Raw genomic sequence first — 17738 nt, forward strand, 5'->3', positions numbered from 1 at the left:
ACTAAGTCAATGGAGATGTTGGTACTTAAGTGTAGTATTCATTTTTAGCTGACCCGTCAACTAGCATACTGCCTAAAATAGTATTACACTTAAAGCCTACAGAGAGTGGAAAGGAAGACAGTTGACTTACACAGTTTCAAATCACCAGGCTAACTCTGCAGAAGATGTATGAGAAATAAATGTACAAATTCATAATAGATGGAAAAAAAAGGGCAAGTGCTGTACCCTTGAGAGCACCAGGGTGATCTAAGCATTTAGATCCTCTGCAGAACTTGAGCAGAACAGCTGAAAAAGAATTTGAAGCCATTTCCCAGTAGATCAGTACCTCATGAATATTAAATAACATAGGAAGGGGTTGAATTGTTGAAGAATTCTTACACTTGTGTGAAACCCTCATATTTTAAGGTTATGGTTTAAGAAGGAGCTAGATACAGTCATTGCTCTGGTATGAATGGAGGAACTGACAGAGTATTTCTTGTAGTTATAGAAAAGATGGATGAAATCCTGTGTTGGTCCATAGACAGACCTGAAGAAATAAAACAGATCTGTTATACTACTGGGGGAAGACAGAGACAAATACCTCTCTGTCCTTAGAACATCACTGGGCTCCTGGTGAGTGTTCATAATGGGAAAAAGAAAAAAAACAGGTTTTTTGAACTTCCAGAAATCCTTTGTGAACTGCACTGTTCTGTCAGATGTCTGTTTAGGCTGTGTTTGGCACCTGATGAAAAACCTGATAAATTTTTCATGCCTTTCAGGTTAATAAGATTTACACAGATGACATTTAGATCTGATGAAAAACACTGGCTTGGAGCAGCCATGGAAAGAAACTGTGCTTCTGGGCTGAAGCTAGACAAATAACACTGTAAATGCCATGTAACACAAATAATAACATACTTGAAGAAAAGTTAGCACAAAATTCAGAAAAAAATCCACCAGAAAATATTAATCAATTTGTGTTCTTCAACAATAATTCAGTGTTGGATTGTAAAGAGAATTATGTACCTAATGTGGCTTCTTGAGAGTGCTGTCACAATGATCTTGCATGTAATTATTGAAAAAATTGAGAAATAGAATGAATTAATTAGATATTTCAGATCTGAGAGTAAATGGAGGATTTTGGGACATATGTTGATGTAGTCCTTTTAAACATCAGGGAAAAACAAATGGTCACAGGAGCTTATGAGTTAACAAAAGTTATGTATACTCAGAGGAAAAAAAAAAAATTAATCTTAGTCATGGAAATAAACAAACCCATACATTTTTGTTTACTGAAAGCCAGTGCTATTTGAAACTGATTATAAATCACAGGGAATTACAAAACAGAGCCTAGCCAATGGTTATTTTTCATTATTTTTCAGTTATGGAGTGTGACTTGCAGCTTCAACATAACCTTGAAATTGCAATCAGGATTTCCAGAGCATTTGACAATGGAACCAAATCCAGGGAGATATTTGTACGTCACTCTTATTGCAACAATAGTTTCTGAGCCCGAGATGCTTCAGAAAACAATTCATATAATGAAAGCAATATTAAATTTAGCTGGAAAACCTGAGAGCTGTGAACCTGACAGTACTACTGGCAAAGATTTTCCAAAGCATACATGTGGATAATTTCAGGATTCAAACGTATAAGGAAAAGGTCGGGGACCTTGTACATGAGTCTCAGCTGAGCACTTTTGCTTAAAAAGAGACTAAGGTGTATCCTATGTACTGTGGCCATAGTGAAGGCTGCAGCTAGTGAAAGAGTTTTGCAGAAAAACAGGACAAAGCCTGAACTGTGAGAGGATATGGCTCCCTGCACTTGCTCTGTGTTTGTTTCCAAACCACGATTCTCCTTTTCCTGACATAGCCTTACTATCTACTACTCTTCGCTCCTGACAAGAAGACTGCAGAGGACTGTACTGTGTGTAAAATTTATTTTTGTTGACCTAGTATACCTGACAGTAGGCAACCATTAAGAAAACACCAGCTTAACCAGGGAATTGTCCAGTCCAATAAAGCCATGGAAGAAGGACTCAAAATACCATGCAGAAGTACAGACACAGGTGAATTGTTCCCTCGTAGACCTCACCTGGAGCCCTGTGAGCTGCTGGCACTTCAATCACTGTGATGCTGCAGCAGGAAACCTGGCCCCAGCATGGAATGAGCCCTGGGCCATGGTGTCAGAGCAGTCCCAGGGTCCTGGCCTTCAGGCAAGGGTGGTGGTAATTGGCCTTTTAGTCCTTTACCTGCTGTGGCCCTGGAGTTCCTCCTCTGGCTTCCCTGGTATTTTTCACAGCTTCTGGCTCTTCTCCTTCTCTCCATTTTTGCCTCACCCATCCAAGGGTCCAGTAAACCACAGGACCTGCTTGCTGATATCCCCCTGGCTTTAGCTTTTCTGTCCCTCTCTGCCACCAGAAAGTTGGAGCGCAAGAGGGGATGCTGTGGCTGTGGGGCTTGCTGCCACTTCCAGATGACCAACAATCTCAGCAGTCCCCAGCAGCCTTCTGGGAGTGGTGTGTTCCACTCTGTGTCCCTCTCTGGGGTCCTTGTGATACATTTTTTTTTTTCTGCCCATCATCATCCCTCGCCTGTGCTGCTTTTTGTAGGAAAAAAAATGAAAAAAAGAGCAATGGTGTTACAAAGCTGCATGTTGTTTGTAGGAGGCTGTTTCCCCACTCTCAGGGATATGGTGGAAGACAACATGACAACATTCTGAAAAAAAATCAGAAGGGAAAGAGGAAAAAAAAAAGGCACAGAACCTGTCACTATGTGCTGCAAAATTTCCATCAGACAGCAAACACACACTGAGACCAGGGAGTCTCAGGACACACAGCTAGGATTGCTGCCCATGAGAGAAGCAGCCCTGGTGCCCAGGGGATCCAGCATGCCCACACAGTCACCATGCAGCACCTCAAAGGAATTTACTGGTAAATGCAATCTGAAGGTTGGTGATAAACATTTATAACTCTGAATTATATCACTGTTTGAAATATGCTTTTTATGTTTTATTTGGCAGGGGAGGTGTAGTCTTGGAGTTGCACCTTAAAGTTTTAGCATCTGAAACAAAAATTCTGGCTACAACATTGCAAAAGCCTTTCTTTTTCATATGCAGCCCTCAAAGATTGGAGGCCATAATAAATGAGATCTCACTCTGGGTCCTTATTTTAAGATCCAAAATTGCAAGGGTATTCAGAATGGAGGTTAACATATCTTTTAGGATTCATAGACTAGATATCATAAAACACCATCAAGCACACTACTTAACCTAAATCTCAGTGATGCCAGAGTAGGATGGATTTCTACCTGAAAATAAGACAAGCAGTAGCATTATTTAAAAATAAGCTTTGTCCTGTATATTCTGCCCCTATAATGGTATTTAAGCACAAAGCATAGTTTGTTGGGAGTGAAACACTGGGTTCTTAGTGTTTAGGGGTATCCTGCTTGACATCAGCTTTCTCAGAATGAGTAATCATATGATTCTTGTATGCTTCACTGTGGGGTTTCTGTACAATAACTGACTGGAAAAAATTCAGAGTAACTTCATGCTTCTTTGCCCTGAAGCTATTCTATGAAACCTGATTAAAAAAAAAAAAAGAAAAAAAATAAGGAAAAAAAAAGTGTTTAAGAAGCAAATTAGATAATATTTCCCTTTCAAATAAAGCCAACAAACTTACAAACTTTCTTGTAATTTGCTTGACACTATTTCATGTTATGGTTTGCTTTCTTCATGTGCTCAGGTTGAGTGTAAATATTTGCTATCAATTTCTACAGAGTGGGAACATTCAGTCTGTGGCTGGCATAAGCTCTAGAACTTTTGACAGCTTTTGTTTTCTTTTGTGCACACTGATTTTTCTCTAAGACTCTGAGGGAAACACTGGGCATGTGAGCAGGTGAGCAGCACAGGTCACTTGAAGTTGTAGACCAAGATAAACAGCATTTCATAAGGTGCTCAGCAGGTGAAAACACAAGCCAAAGTATACATGCAAAATGAGCTGTAGTGTAATCAGATGTTCAAAGCTGAAGAACTGGTGAATATTTGGAGGAGGCAGCCATTTCTGGCTTCTTTCTTCCAATATAAATCACTAACCACATCCAGCCTGTCCACATAACCAAAACATGTTTCTTTTTTGATCATCTGCTGAAAAAGTGTTTGAGAAATGAGCAGAGTGAGAAGAAGAGAAATAAATTTTCTTGACAGAAATGAGACTGACACATGTGAGGGCTGGAAGTTGGTTCTCATTGAAGCATTTTTCCATTTGCTTTTCCTAACTTGGCCAAAGCTTTATTGGATTCCTGCCTATGAAGTTAATAGCTGCAAAGGAACTACATTTACATACATATGTGTGAGATATCTCAGGTTTTCATTGTGTCTCATTAGTCTTCAGTGCACATGAGTGGATCAGTAAAAATGATCCTAGAGGGATCTCTTAATTATAATAGTGTCAGTAGGAGATGGGAAAATGCAACTGTATGAGCTGTTCCATTTTTAGTGCTATTTTCTATTTTTGGCTGGCTGCCATTTTGGCTTTTAAGTGGGGATTAAAGGCACTGAAGACATATGCAGCTAAAATATAGTATTTTCTATGCTAAATGAAAGTAATTTTGTTCAGGTGGTGTTTGTCGTCTATTCACAGAGTGACACTTCCATTTCTGAGATAATAATACCATTCGGTATCAGCCTTCCTAGCTGTTCCAGCAGATAAAGCTACCCTGTGACCAAAGATATCTCTTGTGCACATATTTGTGAAGGCTGCTCTGGGTTCCTGCTGCATTAAAGCTTGTTGCTTCATTTCTAATTAGTATTTCTTTAAATTAAAACTAATGTGACACTATTGCTCACTGAATTTCTGTATTTTTCTGGATCTTGATTTTCTCTGCTGATTGTAGTGCCTACCAGGAGCCCAAAACTTCCTCTAACATCTTAGATTTAGTTATTGTCTGATGTGGAGCAATATGCAGGATTTTAGTTTTCTAGCATTTCACAGACAAGCTCTCCTGTGATTTTGTGTGAGATGAAAAGCAAAATACTTGCAACTGAAGTATCCTGGGAAGAAAATCCTGGTATAGTGAAATTTGGACCAAAGCAAAACCTAGATTCTGAGCTTCTGGCTGATCCTTTCTGGAGTTGGAAGGGTGTATTTTTCCATGGGATGTTGGGAGTATGTATGTTGCACAAATATGATGGTGTCATACTGGAAGTTCTTTATTTCTGTGGGGTTCTCAACAGCTAGAGCCACCATACTTTCATCTTCAGAGGAATGGGTGCCCTATTTTAGATTGTGTGTTCATGTCTAATACAACTTCAAAATGGGGCTAGGGAAAAGGGCTCATTTAAGACTTATTTATTTATAGACTGTAATGCCTTTGAGCTGAAACCTCTCTAGGTTACTCTGAATAGTTCCTTATGGTCTACAGGCCACATGTGTACAATAAGCCATTCCAGTATGTCTCAGTGATGTCCAATGATAGGACAAGGGGCAGTGGGTGCAAGCTGCAGCATAGGAGGTTCCATGTAAACATGAGGAAAACCCTTTTAACTGAGGCTGACAGAACTGGGGAACAGGCTGCCCAGAGAGGTTGTGGAGTCTCCTTCTCTGGAGACATTCAAAACCTGCCTGGACACATTCCTGTGTGATCTACTTAGGGGATCCTGCTATGGCAGGGGGATTGGACTAGATGATCTTTTGAAGTCCCTTTCAACTCCTACCATTCTGTGATTCTGTGATATTGCTTTCTCTTAAGGGTTTATTTATGAATATTCATAAGTCAGGGATGATGATTTCCCCCTGCTTAGTACTTCTAACTGGACTTCCTTCCATTCCATGAAGCTGAGCTGTCATATTTAGGGGAGTCAATATGTGTTTGGTGTATTCTGGAAAGCTGAATTTATCTTCTGAATGTCTATATACCTGCAAAATGTTAATAGGTCTTTCACCTGAAATGATTTTTTAAACTTCACTTTTAAAAAAAATATATTTTGGCTTTTTCCCACATTTGAGTTGCAACCATATTCTGATATCTATAATTGCTTGTGAGAGAGCAAATAAGCATTTGGACTTCTTCTGCCCATAACCTACCAGACTACTGTATCCTGTGTATGTCTTTACAACTATCATCTAGCTAATTAAAAAAATGAGTTGCAAATAACCCTATTAATAATAGCATAGAAAATGTAGAGAGATCAACTGGTCAATGTGGTGGACTCAGGAAGAACACAAAAGCCCCAGATGCAGTTTGAACACCTCACTCCAGCAGCTAGGTAATCACACCACTGGCATAGTCAGACCTTTTGCAGAGTTCAGTTGCTGGCAAATCAACCCTACTGCCAAAATACTCAAACACTCAATCAAGTCATAGCAGCTGAAGGAGTTACTACATCTCAGTTGAGCCACACTATCTCTTCATGTCCATGCCCTCCACTTATTCCAATGAATACTACCATGTTAGTTTAAATCTCTTCCTCTGAGCTCTGCAGGGGCTAAGTCCCCCATCAGGCTACCTCTGACTGCATGTGCGTGGTACTTGTGTCCTGCATTAATCCTTCCTGACAACTTACAAAAATACATTTTCCAGACACACACTTCTTTGATAGATATTTCTCAGTGTCATCCAGCACAGAAAGAGCTTGAAGAGCATAATTTTTCTTCTAGGCTAGTGAGACATACAGAATATAATTTTGTTTCTCTCCTTTTTTAAAACAGGAACTTCTTTATCATGTGAACAATAACCAACAGACACAGACAGAAAGAAAAGTTAACATTTAGCCTAGGAAAAATTATATGGTTATCTTTGTAGCTATGCTGCTTTGAGAAGGGTAGAACTTGTCTAATTATACTTTTATGGTAATACAATTAATCAGAGAAAAATAATATGTACTGGATTCTGACAGCAAAAAGAAGGGGACATGGAAGATGAATAGGCTACTGATGTGAGTAAATGGCTTGTGGTGCCAGCCTGGCAATGACAGAGAGGACTTGGATGTCTGTAATGTTATCAGGTTTCTGAGACCTCTTGGTAGTTTCACTCAGGGTTTTTGAGTCCTTACGGTATCACTGGCCATCATTGCTATGCTTGGCCATCAAGCAGAAGACAGAAGAAAAGCAAGTAATTTGAACAATGCAAGGTGCTTGTTTCACTGGGTATGATAGCTGTCCAAATGACTCCTCTCATTTACTTAGCAGGACTTGAGCAGTGTGGCTCAGATTAAGGAAAGGAAGGTGATAAAAATTTATTTAAGGAAGCCAGGTTGCACTTGCCAATGCTACGTGGAGAGTGGGTTGTGTACACAGCAGCTTTAGCCAGTGCTAATGCTGTCACCTGGAGAGCAAGTGCAAAGCTAGCATTGATTCAAAGGGGAGCAGATACAGGTAAATATCCCATCGTCTGTCTCCTCTCTCAAAGCCCAGAGATATAACCTTGGCTGGCTGAAGGGCTGGTGCTCAGCTGTCTTCATCTGGATTAAGAACATGAAGACCTCTGACCTGTCTTTTTTGTAGAGAGGGTAATAACACCTAACCCACTGGAAAGGATGCATCTGAGTTTTTCAGAAGCTTGTGAGCTCTTATTAAATAACATAATTCTTCTGAAAGATCTTGCTTTTTTTCTTAATAGAACAACAAATGTTCTGTCCTCAAAGCCTCTTCCCTTCACGCTTTCCCCTTATTGACCTCGTAAGACTGACCATGGTCTCTCTGCTCCTCTTTGTTCTAGTTTCTCTGTTCTTTCAACTTTTTTGTTAAATTACAGTTATTACAGCTTTTCTCTGGTTCCTTTCTTGGATGGTATCCCAGACACATGAACATTATTTTTGTGCAGGTAGTTGTTTACAGGTAAGTCAATGAAGAGAGAATGAAAAGTCTCCCAGAGAAAGTAAATATGCAGACTTTCAGGTTTCACAAGTAGCACTTCAGAGGCAGGTGTGCTCTGAAAATCTGCTGGCAGCACACCCAAGAGACTGCATGTGAAAAAGAGAACAATTTCTACCCAGTTCCATCGAGCCTTTTGTCCTCCAGCCCTGCCCTGTCCTCTTTGTTGTTTAGAAAAATTAAAAAGCAAGCAGGCAGAAGTTTCAGGTAGACTGTGTGAGAAGCCAGTAATGGAACTGGAAACACGCACATGTATTATAGTAAAGCTATTGTTGTCTTGACCATTTTGTTGTTTTTGTAAGAAGTTATTTAAATGTGTGCATATACCTTGGAGGAGTACTCTGTGTTTAGCATTTTTTTAAAGAATGTCAGGAAGTTATAAGAAATATCTCCATGAAATTTGCTTAATAAGAATTTTCAGAAGCATTTGTCATATTTCTGCTAGCAAAGTCAACTGAAAGACTAATTTTAGCAATGTGAAAAGCTGCTTCTATTGTGACAAAAATTATGGCCTAAGGGGCAGAGCCACCCCCTTTAGAAATTAATATTTGCAAAACCACATTTCTGTCAGCAATTGGATGGCAATGCCATGGGAAGCTACTAATGGGAAAACAGCTGTCAAAATAAAAAGTATTAATCTTCTCTAAACCAAGGAGGCTTTATTTATTCTTCCAAGCAATAAGCACAACTGAACTGTCTGAATACTGTCTCCTGTAGATAATATGCTTGATTTAGTACTAACTCATATGCCAACTGCTGTCCCATGCACTTGGTATTTTTTGTCATCAGGTAGACCATATGCATCTAGGAATAACAACTTTCTTTATGTGCTTTTTGTGTTGTATCTACAATTAAGCTTCACGAGTAGAAAATGCGCCAAACGAAATGCACCGTTCAATTTATGTAGGCTAAAAGCCCAAACTTTATGTATCAATCCATGAATTAATCGAGGTATTAGCTGTCTAATCAAAGAGTTGTTATTAGTCCCATTTTGCTAAAACCAACACTCCATATTTTGCAATTATAGCTCACTCCCAGTCACAACACAGTTGAAACTTGTACACAGCAACTGTTAATCTCTCCCCCTTTCTCTGGTGTTATGCTCACCTTTTTGTCGGTCCCCCTGAAGCAGGAGAGAGGATTATGGTGAGTTGGTTGTGTCCTGAGTTCTTCACTGGAAGAAGTCTGATGTTGCTGAGGATTCCTCCCACCTTACTCCAGGATCTGCTTCGGGCTATTTTTATATGTTTCTTAGCACGTAGTGCACTTTGTTCTTTCTTCATCGGTTCACAATTCCACTTCATATCTAAATATACTGCATATAGTATGCTTTAATTACGTATGTTGAATTTTTGTTCCTTGTTCCTTTTCCCCCTTTGTTATCTCTAAAGCCCGCCTCTCACAAGCTTAATGACCAGTAATTGATCATTAGTAATTTGTTTATAGCTGAGGAACCTCTGGTTTCATCCTGTCTCCACACTTATAAACCTCTACTATAATCCGTTACTTCCATAATCCTCTATACTAGTTTTATCTTAGGTCAAAGTAACTACTGCTTCTCTACTATCTATTATATACAGAAATTTTAAAAGTGTTATGACAATAGGTGTTATAATACACAATTCTACAAAGCTAAGCTGAAACTTAAACAAATTAAGTAGTATTCACCTGGCAGGTGAATAATTGCTGTTACAGCCCAAGTAGCTAAAAAAAAGCTCCAGAGAAGCTGAGACAGTCCAAAGAGAGCTGTCCTGACATGTCCAAGCTCCAAGACTTTGCAGACCTAATAGAAAGGTTATTGGCTCTTACTAGCAATGGCTTGGTGGGCTGTAGGGCTCTGCTCCGTGGAGCCTCATTCCTTAGCTACAACTTGAGGCAGCAAAGAAGACTTGGCCAAGGACTTCGTCAGCCTTATGGGGTGAGATCTAAAGGAGAGGACTCCTGGTGTTCCCAGTCAGGTGAGGAGGTGGGTTCCTATGTTCTAGATTAGTTTGTATTGTCTAAGAACTGATAGCTCTGGTTCCTCAGTTGTACAGCACAATGCAGTCAACCAAGCCACGTACTGGCTAGTAGTACCTTCATTTTCATGCCTAAATCCTTCTGAGATCTGTTCTGAGCAGCCTGATCTGAATGATGCATAAAAAGAGTGAAGGTAGTTGTCATGGAAATGAGAGCACAAGGAGGTTTTCTAACCGCCTGCTTTATGGGAGAGCATTCCTTCCAGGCTGGAGCTTTGTGTCCCATTTTGGCTTCAGGCTGGTTCAGTGCCTGCCTTGGGAAGCAGGAGGTCAAATTTCAAATGGGAAAGAGGGAGCATGAGCGACTTTCTCCTTACTGACTTTTCATTGGCTCCTGTCCAGAGGCATTGTTTGTATTAAGCACAAAGTAAAGTACAGCACTGATTTTTAAATTTTTTCCATTTGTTCCTTCTCAGGGTTTGTGCTGGTTTAAATGCAGCTTCCTTTTCAGTGGGTGTGGGTGAGAGCAGGAGCAGACGAGACAGAGGCATGAACGTTGGCTGGACGTAAGATATGTTTGTGCATCCCCTGGTTGTTTGGATGTGTGCTGACTGGGGAAGCAGACTGCCAAACTTTCCTCATAGCAGTGAAAACCCTTCTCTTTGCTACGGTGCTGTGAGCTAAGAGCACTGTCTGGGAATCCCCAGGCGGATTTCTTCCCTCCAGATGCATGTTGTGGCCTTTCCTGCAATATGCAATAGGACTACACACTAAAACTCGGGGATAATAAATGACATGAATCATAAAACATCTGCCAGTAAAGAAAATTAACTGTCCCACATAAATGTTGCAGGCATAGGGAAAAGTCCTGCTGGTTTATTATAGCCAGTTTATAGGATTTATTTTCTGTTTCCTGTGACACCAGGAAAAAAGAAATTCTCAAAACATCTCTAAACCAGAAGAAAACTATTAAATATTAAATTACTCCTACTGTGATAGTTAATATAAACTTCTAACATCAAGAGGAGAGGTTGGATTGTATCAATTTCTTAAATTCTATCTCTAATCATCAGAACTGCATGTACCAAGTATTCTTTGTACTAAATAGAAAAATATGCAGTTCCCAAGTAGATTTTATGTTCTGTTTCTCATATGAAATAAGCTTTGTTTATAAGAGCCAGGACTATAAAATTATCAAAGAAAAAGGAATTAAATGTTTAGAGCAATAAACATGCTTCTTTAAAAAAAGACAAAGGGCTTGGTAGACCATTTGTTTACCATCCCTCTGGTCACCTACCTGATAACTTCCTGATAGACACCAAAAAATTAATGGTTTTGTCTTGTAGAATTCTGTATTGACATATCTGTGGTTGCTTGAAATGAAATCTGTAGCAATTTTTAAAAAAACTGATGTGTTATTACATTTTAGTCCTATACTTAAGTGTACACTTAACTGATGCCCACTTTTGTCATGTTGACACGGAATTTTATTATGTAGACTTGTTTCACAAATGCCACTAGGAAATGATGATGAAATATATTTTTCTCAAAAGGGTTTTTTCCTGCCTATTTTATCAGTAATTGGGAAAAAAAAAAGGGTGGAAAGTTAAACTATCTAAGTAGAAACTATCTGGTTACAATAGCTAAAGTTCAATAGGTAGGTGGTTGTTGGATGTATGATCTTCACAAAAAGTTGTTAACAATCATCATCACAAAAAATATTCATTTGAAGTGTGCTCAGATATAGAACACAGAAGAGACATGCCTTTTAAGTGACAGTGATTCAACTGGAGATTAAAAAACCATTGTATTATATATTATTAAATAATAAATTTTGCAATGAACAGTTATACATTCTGAAGTGTACATGGGAATAACTGCAAACGGATGCACAAAAGGGAGATAAATGGTATGTTTGTAATTTTATTATAAGTATGGCATCCTATTTTACAATATATATTTAGATATATCTAGCCAGCCATCGCAGAACAAAAATGTCAATCATCTACCTAAATATCTTGCAAGTTGGTCACAAAAACATGCTTAACTGAAGTGGGACTTTACAGCATACAAAATATATTGCAAACTGGCAGAAAGCATGCCAGATTGCACGGGTCTCTCACTCTCTCCAGAATTATTGTTCTATCATAAGTAGACAGAAAGCAAAACTAGAAATATAAGCCAGCAGTGGAACTGCAGGTGTGTGAGGTAGCGGTGCCACTGAAGTAAAAGCAATAGATTCTTCAAAAGAAAGCACACTGTGCACATACATGCAAATATAATACAAAGGAGGCAATGTGGATGGTCCATGAAACAAGTATAGAGTTCTGCAGACCCACTGAAAAGCATTATGAAATACATGTTGTGAAAGTTTGTGTAGGTGCAAGTAACACATTGTTAGATTTAAAGTAGGAAAACAAAGGACTGCCAGAAGATATATTTTCTGTAAAGACAGAAAAAATGCACCATATGGCAGAATTTTCTTCATTTACTGATTTTTTTTGCTGCTAATATCATAGAATGATAGCATGGTTTGGGTTGGAAGGGACCTCAAATGTCAAATAGTTCCAACCCCCCTGCATGGACAGGGACACCTCCCACTAAAGCAGGCTGCTTAAAGTCCTGTCCAACTTGGCCTAAATATATAACTTTGTGTTGTAGATAACTCTGCTATCAAATACTCCCAGAAAAACTCTTTGAAAGGGAGTCATCAGTGCTGCATCTCTTGGCAAACCAGGAAGAAGTGCTTTGAAAAATCATGTGAAACAACTGAACACGCAGTTGTTCTGGGAGCCTCATGGTGCTCACTAGCATGGCAGGTGGGGAGACTTCATTTTCTTCTCAGAAAGAGGCCTTACGAGAGATCAGATGTGCAATCCAACACAATATACATTTCCGGATCAAGAAACACTCTAAATAAAAAATTATTTCCATTTTCTATGACAAATAGAAAGCTAAACATTTTGGCTCCTAGTGTTTTAATTGTACCTGTTAACTCTGAGCACTTAGTGACAGTGTCACCAGTACTTAATACTTTGGTATGCATTGGCATAGTGAAAATTACATGAATCAGTAACCTGTCAGGGAAAATCACTTCTCACTTTCCTCTGTGCCTTGTAATATTCCACAAATGACCATGTAAGAATTGTCTTTACTTTTAATTACATAGATATGATATATTAATATTGTGCTCGTGGACTACTCATGTTTTAATTTTGGCCAAGGATGCAAATTGCCTAGAGGCCTAATTATGCTCCCATGAAAGTTCCCATCAACTTTGGCTGTGTTAATTTGGAAACACTAATTTATGTATTTCCCCATCACACTGCCTGGATTTTTTTTTCCTGTGTGTTATTCAGTGCTTCCTGAGGGATTTCTTTTTGTGCTCACAGGTGTAAGTAGGGCTGCAAGATCCAGCTCTTGGTAATTGTGTCATTCCAGCTTTAAACTAGCAGGTTGATATTACTCAGGAGGTGGTTTCACACAAGAGATAAAATCCTACAGGATTTTACTGGGTCTCTGTTAGCAATCCAAATTGGGATAAAGGATATATTCTTAAGTCATACAGCTGTGTGAGGAACTGAAATTGATTTGAGCTGTTGTTGAGCTCACTTGGATCCCTAGTCACACAGATATTTTTGGAAACGATTACACAGCTAAAGTAGCAAGGAAAGCATTAAGAAGGATTATGCTGATATTCTAGTTCCACTGTCTAGGGGTGAAACCACGTCTCTTATCTACTCAAGAACAATAAAACCTCCACTTTTAGGGGGAAAAAAAAAGGTGATCAATATAGAAAAGATTTCCTTGTATAATGTGTTTGGGTGCAACCCAGAGATTTGGAGTGAAACCATGCAGTAGAAAACCTCATGACTAATTAATTATAAAAAAGGACTAGATATTTATTTTAGAAAGTTGGCCAATTGTTCATTTGGTTTTAAAATGTAGGTGATTTCCGATTTGCGTATGCTCTTCCATTAATCCCCCTTAACCCCTTTGATGGGAAGCTGCTGTTCATACTCCTGCTTGCCCAGTCCCAGTTGCTGCTGCTGTGAAGCCTTCTGTTTGCTGCTGACTTCAGCCGTGCAGCTCGCACTAGTAGGAGCAGGTTTGGCAGCGTTTGGGCAAGGAATGCAAAGATTTGAAAATACCCCGTGTCAGAAGGTCAAGCACACATTACAGACTATTTCAAGTTTCAGTAATCTATTTAAGATGCCATTCTGGTGGCTTAAGAGACTCTTATTACCTGCAGCTTAATAGACCTGCTATGAAAGCGTTTGATTTCCATTTATGGCACTGTGATAGCTGGATATTAGTTGAGCTGTCATTATTGATTAGCAGCGCTGATGTTACTAATTAAGGCTGTTTGCTGAGAACACTCAGCTGCTCCCAAGAGTGGTTTGTGACCAGAGGGGAGCGAGGGGCAGGTGGGTGGCCCCGCTGCCAGTTCTGCCAGCGCCGTGGCGGGGCATGGGGACACGGGGCGGTGGCCGGGCGTGCCCTCAGGCGCGGCAGCACTGCGGCTGCTCTGGTTTCACCTGAGGGCTGCACGCAGAGCTGCACGTCCACACAAGCTGCCTTGTTCCACACGGGAGGACCGTGCACCCTTGAGGATGAAGGTAGCACCAAGATACCATTGCAACAGGATATTTAGTAATACGTGTAGTAAGGACAATAGGACAAGGGGTAACGGTTTCATTTTCATGCTGAATGAAGGTAGAGTTAGTTTAGATATTAGATAACACTTCCTCCCTGGAAATGTTCAAAGCCAGGTTGGATGGGACTTCGAGCAATCTGATCTGGTGGAAGGTGTCCCTGCCTATGCATGGGGGTTAGAACTAGATGATCTTACAGGTTCCTTCCAACCCAAACCATTCTATGATTCTGTGATATTAAGAAGTACTTACTTATTGTGAGGGTGGTGAGACACTGTAACAGGTTGCCCAGGGAAGCTGTGGATGCCTCATCCCTGGATGTGTTCAAGGCTGGGGTGGATGGGGCTTTGAGCAACCTGGTCATGTCTCTGCCTATGGCAGGGGTGTTGGAACTAGATGATCTTTAGCATCCCTTCCAACCCATACCATTAAATTATTCTGTGATAATTAGAGAAGGTCTTCTGCATCTCAGTGCTGTTGCAGTCAGCCATACTTTACCAAATGCCTTTGCAAACTTGCCAGTCTCCATCTCCACTTGGCTTTGGATTTCTGTCTGCAATTCCCCATTTAAGGAAGATAGTACAGTACCTTAGTTTCTGATGTTTGGGAAATCTAACTCTAATTTCTGACCTATACAGGCCAGAGTGGCTTCTAATACTTAATACTACCACTTGCTACGATATAAAACTAGGAGTTCTTGTACGTGAGAAGAAGCATCAAAAGAGAAGAGGATAGTAAAGGGCATGTCCGTACCTGTTTTCTTTTGAGAAGAAAAATGCTGATACCTCTGCTGTGATTGATAGCAATACATAATACATAAGTATCTGTGGTTCCAATAGCTGTTGCTAACCATGACAACCTTGCCTGGACTGATGAATGTTCAATTTCTGCAGAGATAATGTAATAACATATTAGAAACATCCTTTAAAATAATATTGACTGACTCCATTTGAATGATCTTTAAACCTTAAAGAGGGTACAGGTATGTACTGAAAACAGTACAATGCTTCTGTGCTTGGTAGTTATAAATATTTTTCAAAATCTCAACTAGTTGCTTGGCTGACAATTCAATTATTCAACCTTGTGCTGGAGAACAGCATAACAAAATTTGTCTTCGTAGTGACACTGTAGTAAATCTGAAATAAAAGATGTCTTTGGAATGAACAAAGAATCTACTTGTTAGTTTTATTTATGTGCTATCAAAGGAAAAAAACAACCAATTCACCTACTCATGTGATACCTCTTGTTCAGCAGTCTAGCACACAAAAAAGTAGGAATTTCACCCTACCATCTTAAGAACTTCCTCTTTTCTCACTACACAATAGTTCTTTGTGTAAGCTTTGTATTAGATAAATATTGGGAAATATTTATTGGATAAATTATTGGAAAATAAGCCCAGCCAGGAGCAGCATGGCTGTGATACCACAGATGTCATCAGTAAAATGTCAGTCGTGCCTGGGCTTCCCTCTACAGACAGATCCCTGTGCCTTTTCCACATGGAGGGCACTCAGCCACTGACAGAGCACCTGCTTTTAAGATTTTTTCCTTCAGTGAGCACCTTCAGGAGAACTGGTCATTGTCACCACACAGCATGGGATACATCCCTGAGGACGCATTCCTATGAGCGTCAAACCCCAGGAAGTTTTACGGGAGGCAACCCAGGTGTCCTGATCAGATTTTGTTTTACAGCAGGCTCTGAGCAGTTGACCCTGAGGATGTGATGGCTGCAGGAGACAGTGTGGCCCAGCTGGGAGGAGAGGTTGGGCCATGGACAGCCTCAGGTTGGCATACACTGGTATGTGCAAGGCAGGTACTACAGGTCTGATGGAAGGTGGGAATTCTTCTGACCACACTCACCTGGTAAATCCAAGCCTGCCCAAGGAACATGTATCAGAGCCTGTGTTCATGGAGCCCTGTGTGTCACAGTACAGCTCTCAAGCTCCCTATAGTCCAGCCCTGCTACCAGTTCACTCTCCACTAATTGCATGTTCACCAGAAATGACACTGAGTCATATACCTTGGAAGACCTTCTGGATGACTGAGACATGTTTCTGTCAGTATAACATGCAGCCACCGCTCTGGGAACTCCGGTAGTTTAAAGTGGCTATGGTTTCCTGAGCAGGAAATAGTGCACAATCATTACTGGTGGCCAAACCTTCACCTGACTGTTGGTAGTCCACCTCTAGGTTCCTGAGAAAAAAAAAAACAACAAATAAAAAAATTCACTTTTAAATGATTATTCTCTTGTGCTTTTGACTGTAAGGCTGGGAGGAACATCTGCACAGACCAGGGAAGGGCTCCCTTTTCTTCCTGTATTTCCATCTATGTGGAAAAATAAAAAAAAGGTAAAAATAACTTCTGTATAGGGATAGGGCTTCTAAGGGAAAGGCCATAAACAATGATGGAGAAAATTAATACCTTGGGTGTTACTGTACTGTATTGTTGCTCAGATGGATGCCCAAAGGCCATAAAGGGAAGAAGTCACACCAGAAGAGAGCCAGAAGAGAGCAAGCAGTTCTAGTTATGTGGCTAACTGGTGGCTGCAAAGAACACAGGACACATCTGAAGGTTGACACCCTTTGTGTGCTGCTCGTAGAGGAGCTTGTTTTACAAAAGGTAGCACCCTGCACTTACCAGGGGGACAAGTATGGGCAGGTTCGTGAGGTAGGATTCACAATATGAAAGGGTTTTTGGAAAACTCATATCAGGGGGATCTTCACAGAAAGCTTTGTCTTTTGACTTTTAATCACACATAACACACAAAGTTTTCTTTCTACATGGGTCAGGTTTGCAGAAAATGAGAGACTTGACACATTACAGGGGTAACAGTTCATGAATTTAGCAGCTACTGACATGAAAATATGGCAACGTTTCTTGAGCTCTTGCAGCACTTTGTCTTCTCTGGTATTACTGTTTCACTAGAGTCTCTCTCTACAAAGAGATTTTATTATTTTAATGGATGTAACTCTCATAGAAACATTGTGTTGACAAAGATAAAAGGATTACAGTGTAGATAAGACAGGAAAAGAGAGTAAAAGGCGCGTTTGCAGAAAAATGCAATACTTCAGTCAAGTGCAGCATGTTTTCCCGGGCTACTCTACTCTTACTGATAATTTATATTTCTTGTATGCATAGCAACAGACAATTCAAAATAAAGTTTCGAAAAGTGCACTCAATGAATGGAAGTTGGACTTTAATATTCAGCAATAAATGAAGCAGCCAAACACTGTGTTTATATTGATTCCTTTCTGTCAGCTGGTGAGAGAGCTCCTGGCG

This window comes from Apus apus, chromosome 2 (genome assembly GCF_020740795.1).
Source record: "Apus apus isolate bApuApu2 chromosome 2, bApuApu2.pri.cur, whole genome shotgun sequence".
In the NCBI taxonomy this organism is placed as follows: Eukaryota; Metazoa; Chordata; class Aves; order Apodiformes; family Apodidae; genus Apus; species Apus apus.